The 7,330-nt window shown below is 40.3% G+C and overlaps 1 long non-coding RNA gene across 2 annotated transcripts in view; it reads left to right on the top strand.

The window, feature by feature from the left end:
• Positions 1-4,470: 4,470 nt before the first annotated feature.
• The window catches only part of LOC116085403, a 31,667-nt gene continuing 28,807 nt past the window's right edge, over positions 4,471-7,330 (top strand). Inside the window, exons 1-3 of one of the 2 annotated variants that reach the window (XR_004116534.1) lie at positions 4,471-4,585; positions 6,407-6,514; positions 7,081-7,273. This is a non-coding gene — a long non-coding RNA (uncharacterized LOC116085403). Of the gene's footprint in view, positions 4,586-6,406; positions 6,515-7,080; positions 7,274-7,330 lie in introns of those variants that run through there. The other variant, XR_004116533.1, reaches the window with a different exon arrangement.

Genomic DNA, 7,330 nt, shown 5'->3' with positions numbered 1-7,330 from the left:
TGTATTATATAAGCAATATAGTGTAATATATAATAATTTAATATAAAACACAATAATATATAAAATATAATATATTATAATTTAATATATATAAATATATAAAATATATAAAAATAAATATTAAATAAAATCTAACTCTTTGTCATTAGTCTACCTACCTATCTTTGTCTAAATATAATCTATCTACTCAGTCATATCTCTTTTATATTCAAATTAACAGGTCCAATTTTTCTGAACTTTGACAAACAAAAACAGCTCGAGAGTTTTTTTTTGTGGAAAAACTCATAGTCATCATGAACAACGGAAAGGCATAAGCTTGAAAAAGCTTAGAGGCTAACTTTCATAATCATGTTTTCCAGAAAAAAAGTCCCAAATAATGCATACAAATGAAGGAAGCTTAACTTGTAATGATTTAAGAAAAACCATTAGTTTTTTTTATGACATGGAAGTTGTGGGTCTATTAGATTCCTATTTTCTTGAGTTGAGAGTATAAAAAAAGCCAAGGCCATTGAGGCTGTTGCTAATTGAAGGTTTACCACTAATTAATGATTTTTGAGTTAAAATATTGTGGGTGTTTTCATTAGTAATTCTGAATACTCTGCAGCCTTGAGCCAGGAATACCTTTTTTATATTTCAGTACCTATATTGCAGCATCCTTTGTGGACAATAAAAACTGAAAATTCAGAGTCTCACGGAGATAAGCAACACAATGGTTGAATGTGCTTTGTTATTGTGGACTGTTCCCTTGCTGATGATACCTGTTTTAAGGCCACAGACAGACTCATTTTCATCTCAGACTCCAGCCAACAGCCAGGCAGGCATAATAATCAGATGACCTGGTTGAGTCTAACTCTGAGATCTTTTAAAATTTTTTAGGAATTTATCATGGGAACATAGAAAGGGCTTAGAAGAGAATTTGTCCCAAGAACTGTGATACACACCAACCTAAGACAGGCAAGACATACTGATATGGAGAAATTAGCTTCCTCCAGCTCCTCCTGGCAAATGGGAATACTGGTAACTTTCTATGCTTCTGTGACAGTATGGAAGACAAAGGCAACTTAAGGAAGAAGAATCTATTCTTACTCATAGTTTGTAGGCACAGCCTATCAGGCAGAAAAGGTGTGAGGTGGTTGGTTCCATTGCATTTGCAGTCAGGAAACAGATTTCCTTTTACTTTATATTGTGCCTGGGAGCCCAGTCCTTACAATAGTGCCATCCATATTCAAAGTGACTCTGCCCATCTCGGCTCACCCAGTCTAGAAAGTCCCTAACAGACATGCCCAGCTAGGTCTAGCCAAATGATAATTCTCATCATCTCCCTGGGTGATAACCTACAAGATGTTCTCTGGTTCTGTCACTTTATATCTTTGGAAATCCTCATATCACTTTATTTTGAACACTAGAATTAAATGTATAATGTACAAGGTAGCAGAGCAGGGGCTGAAGACACCGTAGTTTTAAGAACATTTAGTAGGGATGTCAGGTTTGCCTAAATTACATCCCAGCTCCATGTCTTCCAGGTATAGAACTTTGATTAATTCTTTTATCTTATTGACTCAGTCTCCTAATGTACAAAATGAAGGTGACTCTGCTGGTTTGAATTGGAACAGCCCCATAGGCTCATATGTTTGAATGCTTGGCCACAGGAAGTGCACTCTTAGAGAGTGTGCCCTTGTTGGAGGAAGTATGTCATATATGCTCAAGCTATGCCCAGTGTGGCAGTCACTTTTGCTGCCTGTGGGTCAAGATGTAGAGCTTTCAGCTCCTTCCCCAGCACCATGCCTGCCTACATGCCACTACATTTCTAGCCATGACAGAAATGTTGACAATAGTGGACAAATCCTCTGAAACTGTAAGCCACCCTCAACTGAATGATGTCTTTTATAAGAGGTCTCATGGTTATGGTGTCTGTTCACAAGAGAATACTGACTAGGACAATTGTGCTCATAGTTTTCATTTAGTATAGTTGTGTATGGAGAGGAAATGGATTAATATGTATGTAAGTACAGGATGAAATGCCTAAACCCTAGAAGCTGCTTACTGATAGCTGTTATGTATGCTTTTCATGAAGAGTAAATGACAGGTTCGGGTTTGGATGCTCAAACTCTGTAAACCCTCAAATGTTGAGAATGCAATAACAGAGTTGGAGAGCTGACTCAGCAGTTAACAAAGGGTCTGGAGAGCTGACTCAGCAGTTAACAAAGGTGGGGGGGCTGGAGAGTTGACTCAGCAGTTAAAAAAAAGGAGCTTCAACAATTCACACCCATCTACTGCCTCTCTTGCCAGAACTTCCTTTAACTAGTCCAAGTGGAGGGACTCAGTAAAGAGTTCCTTTTCTATAGATCCAAGTTGCAGACACAATAATGTTTATTTGGACAAATATTCTGTTTGGGAGAAGTTCTGCCTGTAGATGTGAAGTCTCATTTAATGTTGTCTGTTTGTACAGCATGCTGTCTCTTCCTAGAGCTTAGTCCTACCAAAGGCAAGCTCCCTATCTTCTCTGATTTTCAATTATCTGTATCACTGTCATTCCCATCTACAACTTTCATTACTATAGTTTGAATTAGGGTGTTCAACCTATGAGGGTTCCTAGAGAACAACAGCCCAGATAATGACCATTGGCAGACAGGCTCCATTTCCTGTCCACATTGTTTAATGATGGGGAGAAAGCAATATAATAGCAAGCTAAATCTTAGTCTCTTCTCTCAGGTAATTTTCTTGTTAGTTTTACTGAGTGTAAAAGCCACGGAGCCTTCATTTGAATGTAGAACATTTGACATTACCATTAAGACAAAAATCAATCTCTTCCAAGAGTAGATTGGAAACTGATTTTGAAGACATTGGACCAACAAGAACTAGAGCCATCATTGTGGGGCTTGATCGTATAGGCCTAAAAGAAAATCCCAACAACCTTGTAATCTACACAATCTAACTTTAGAAATCAGCTTCCACATATGTGACCTCATTGAGCTGGTATGTAGAAATGGAGTTTTTATTTGACAGTTTTAATATTTTAAGCACTCTATGTTGACATGTTTTATCAGATGGGTTGTTTTGTTGGCAGTAGTAGTTTGCAAACTAATGAAGAAAATAAGAGAGGAAATTAGCTTGAAGCTGCTGAGTATTTGCAGCCAGAAGGTAAAGGGAGGAGGTACTGGAGTCTGGAAATAATTATCAGCCCTGCCACAGTTCTGCATTAGCATTGGCAAAAGACCTAGGGTCTGACAGCTAAATTAGAGCCTGCTATGCACTGAAAACTTAGCCACAGAAAGCTTGATTTGGGGTAGCACCACATCTCGTGCCACTTACTGTAGAGCTTGACAGCTTGGTTCCATTCATAAGATTCATGGAGGGGCTGTGAAAATGTGCTGTGATTCATCTACAGCAGGCACTGTTTACAAGCAGTGGACCCATTGAAGAAGGAACATGCTCAACAGAATTCACTGTCAACACATGTATTGGTTTCTGTAAGCTTTTATATAAGTAGGTTGTGTGCTAACAAATCCCCTCTTCCCTCCTGTCTCTGTATCTTGTCCATACTATCACTTCTACTTCCAGGTCATGCATGATTTTATGTGTCTCAATAGCATCATCAGTGAAAACACATGATGCTTTTTTTTCAAAATGTAATATTATTTTAAAAAATTATTGGAATCTGAAATTTGAAGTCAGAAGAGTAGACTGTAAACCCTCTATCATTAGAGGCTGTGCATTCTTGGATACAGAGTAGTAGTTCCAGTACCTGAAAAATGTAGATAATAATACGAGCTTTGCTCTCTCTCTCTCTTTCTCTCTCTCTCTCTCTCTCTCTCTCTCTCTCTCTCTCTCTCTCTCTCTCTCTCTCTCTCCTCTCTCTCTCTCTCTCTCTCTCTCTCTCTCTCTCCTCTCTCTGTCTCTGTCTCTCTGTCTCTCTGTCTCTCTGTCTCTCTCTCTCTTTCTGTATGTGTGTGTGTATGTTGCTTAGGCAAACACTGTAGCTATAAGATGACCTATTTAAAGCAAGTTTCTGTGACTGTCTGTGGCTCTTTTGACCAGGCAGTGGTCTCTCCTATGCATCCAAGTAAACTACTTCAAATGAGCCTCTCTAGTCCAGGTAAGAATCAAGAAAGCCTGGAAACGCATATCTCTCAAGGTCCCTAAACTCATCCATTTTTGTCCCTTCACTTTGTGTAATACTTTTTATGCATGTGTATATTTAATAACATGCATCTGTCCATTTCTCAGTTACTCATCTGGGAAATGGGAACAGTGCAGAAATTAAAATATAGTGCTGTGGGTTGTTGTTGGCTAGTTTTCTTATAGGTTTGTAATTCTTGTTATTTGCTAGGCTAAGGCAGGGGGTGTTGTATGCTGAAGATCTGATTTAGCTACAGAATGAATTCAAAGCCACTTCAGGAAATGTACTTTGCCCATATGAAGAAAATATTCTTAGGTATGTTTCATATTGCTCTTTACCTCTTCATTCCAGAACATTCCTCAACTTACACCATGTGACCAGTTCACTCTTTAAAATGTTACTAGGGAGATAAAGCTCCACTCAGCCTTGGGTAGCTCCTCCCAAAAGGACCCTGTAATACCCCAGGTAAGTTGTTTACCTCAGCACTGCCATGTGGCCTTGAGATAATGTGCACATATACCATCTGCCACCAAGTGAGCTTTCTGTTTCTTACTCAGGCTGTTTTAATTGGGTTTCTTTTCCTCAAAGGCAAAAGTTACCAAATGATTTTCCCCCAAATACTGTCTATTAAGTAAATCATTTGTTCAGTCTGTCTAAGATGAGGAGATGGGAGTTTAGAAAAATGGAGAGAGCTGCTCATAGTCACACAGGGAGGTATGAACACTGAACTTCAGACAGGCCTCCCAGGCTCCTGCCATGCTGACCAAGCTGGCTCAGTCAGTCAGCTGATTCTCCACGTCAGGAGTGAGGGTTAACAAGAAAGAAGACAGATAGACAACACTGGAGCATGACCCCAGCCAGGACAACACTGGAGCATGACCCCAGCCAGGACAGGACAACACTGGAGCATGACCCCAGCCAGTTCTGAGGCTGAAACAAGTTTATTTTATTTTATTTTATTTTCCAGTCTGCTTTTATACCACTTTAAGTACATGCAAAATGATATGATCAGTTCTGGGTCAAGGAATAAGCAAGACAATAAACAAAATCTGATAAATACCTTTCTAGGGGCTGATCGGGATTACAGAGGCAAAAGGAAAGCTTGGCATTAACTCAAATGTAAATGTTCTTAATCTGACCCTATTTCCTGAGGCCTGGCTCACAAGTCAGATTTCTGCCTTGAGCTTACTTCTTTTGTCCTGGTCTGATATCAAATTCCCCCCATGTGTAGAAGCAAGCAGGGCCCCAAAAGCTCTACACACCATGTTATTTGCTCTATATTGTGGTGACAAGACACCTAAAGAAACCGACTTGTGGAAGAAAAGGTGTATTTTGACTCACGGGTTCATAGCTTCATCTTCATGGGGTGCTGTGTGACTTGGGTAGTCACTAAGGCCAGCCCTAGTTGTTATAAGACCTCTGGACTTGCAGTCAGTGTCAAGAGTGAGAATGCTCTTTTAGACACCTGAACTCTGTTGTGTCCTCCAAATGTGTTGACTTTCCACTTGTTTACAGACAAGGGAGGCACAAGGGTGTCTTAAAGTTATGTTTAACTTCTAGCTAGGGAACACAAAGGTCATCATTACAGACACATCCTTAAGAAGAGAGGAAAGGTGTGCTCACAGCTGCTGGGGAAGCAAATATTGCTGTCTACCACCAACAATCTTCTTTCCCCTCTCATTTCCAGAATATAAAACATCCAAATATAAAATGACCAACAGCCTTCAGTCATCTTGATTTTTCTTTGGATTTCTTATGATTTTCATGAGGGACAAGACAATTTTTATCACCAAAATCATAACTGGTAATATTCTTTTAGGGTCCAAGATGATTTGAAAAAGAACCTGATTGGACATTCTTCCATGACTGATACTTATATAATAAAAAGAATATTATATAAAAATAAATAAAAAGAATAAAAAGCCAGCTAAGGACTCCCTTGGGGCCTTGTTCTTGGCTCAGATTAGGATTGAGGACAGAGGCAAGAAGGAAGCCTGGGACTCAGAGGTCAGGTTATAAAAGCTTATTTATTCATAAGTAGCAATAAACAAACAAATAGTAAAATGGGATTGCATTCACACACACACACACACACACACACACACACACACACACACACGCGCGCGCGCGCGCGCTCACACACACACACACACTTCACTAACTTCTGGTCTGGCCTGATGTCGGTGGCACATTGGGTAAGGTTCATGACATGTCCTTCTGGTCTGGCCTGATGTTGGTGGCACATTGAGTAAGGTTCCTGACATGTCCTTCTGCTTTCTGGCCCAGCTGTAGCTCAGTCCGTGGTGCTGGCTTGTCTTGTTCGGTGGTGGGAGTCCAGGTCTGTGGACTCGATCTCTCAGCAATGAGAGCATCTCCGAGGGACTCCTGGAGCAAGTGAGTTGTGGTGGTTAGACCGGGGTAATTAAGCTACTTTTAGCCAATCATAATTAAGGCGTTCACACATTACTTCATCGGCGTTTGCCTTACTTCAAGGTCTTATACTCACCCACACACTCTAGGCTTGGTTTCCATGGCTATGTTCCTCCATGGTATCATTTCCTTGTCATTTATATCTTCTTCCTTGCAGTTCTCCATCTACCAGCCAGCTACCTCTCACTGTTAGACCTGGAAACTCTCTGAGTTTGCTTTGGCTTATTTCTAGAGATACAATGGCCAGTATAAAAGCAATATTCTTGGGGGTGACCATACTAATCAATTGAATATTATTGAATCTATTGAAGTCCTCTGGACTTGCAGTTGATGTTATTTACTAGGCATCAAGCAGCAGCTTTGTGTTAGTTGTGGATATTTAGCTACATGCCTCTGTCCCTGGCCAATTTGTGACAGTCCTTCTATCACTGTACTGGCCACCAGCATAAATAGAGACCCACTGGTCTAGAAATCTCTGCTATTGCTACATATGGTATTCTAGAGATTTATTATTTCTGTTCTTATTTCAGTGCAGGTGGTTGAGTCACCATCTTATCAGTTTAAGTACCCCCAAAAAAACAATTCAGAAGATGAAAAGCTCGTTTGGCTCACAGTCTCAGAGATGACAGTTTATACTCGCTTGGCTCCATTAATTCTGAGTCCATGGTGAGGGGAAGCATCACAGTGAGGAGCATGCATGGTAATGCAGACTGGGTCATAGCATAGCAGATAGGAGGCCGGGTCATAGCATAGCAGATAGGAGGCCGGGTCATAGCATAG

The sequence above is a fragment of the Mastomys coucha genome, unplaced genomic scaffold, assembly GCF_008632895.1.
Source record: "Mastomys coucha isolate ucsf_1 unplaced genomic scaffold, UCSF_Mcou_1 pScaffold12, whole genome shotgun sequence".
NCBI lineage: Eukaryota > Metazoa > Chordata > Mammalia > Rodentia > Muridae > Mastomys > Mastomys coucha.
The sequence above is the reverse complement of the archived record's forward strand: the minus strand, read 5'-3'. Positions and strand labels throughout refer to the sequence as shown.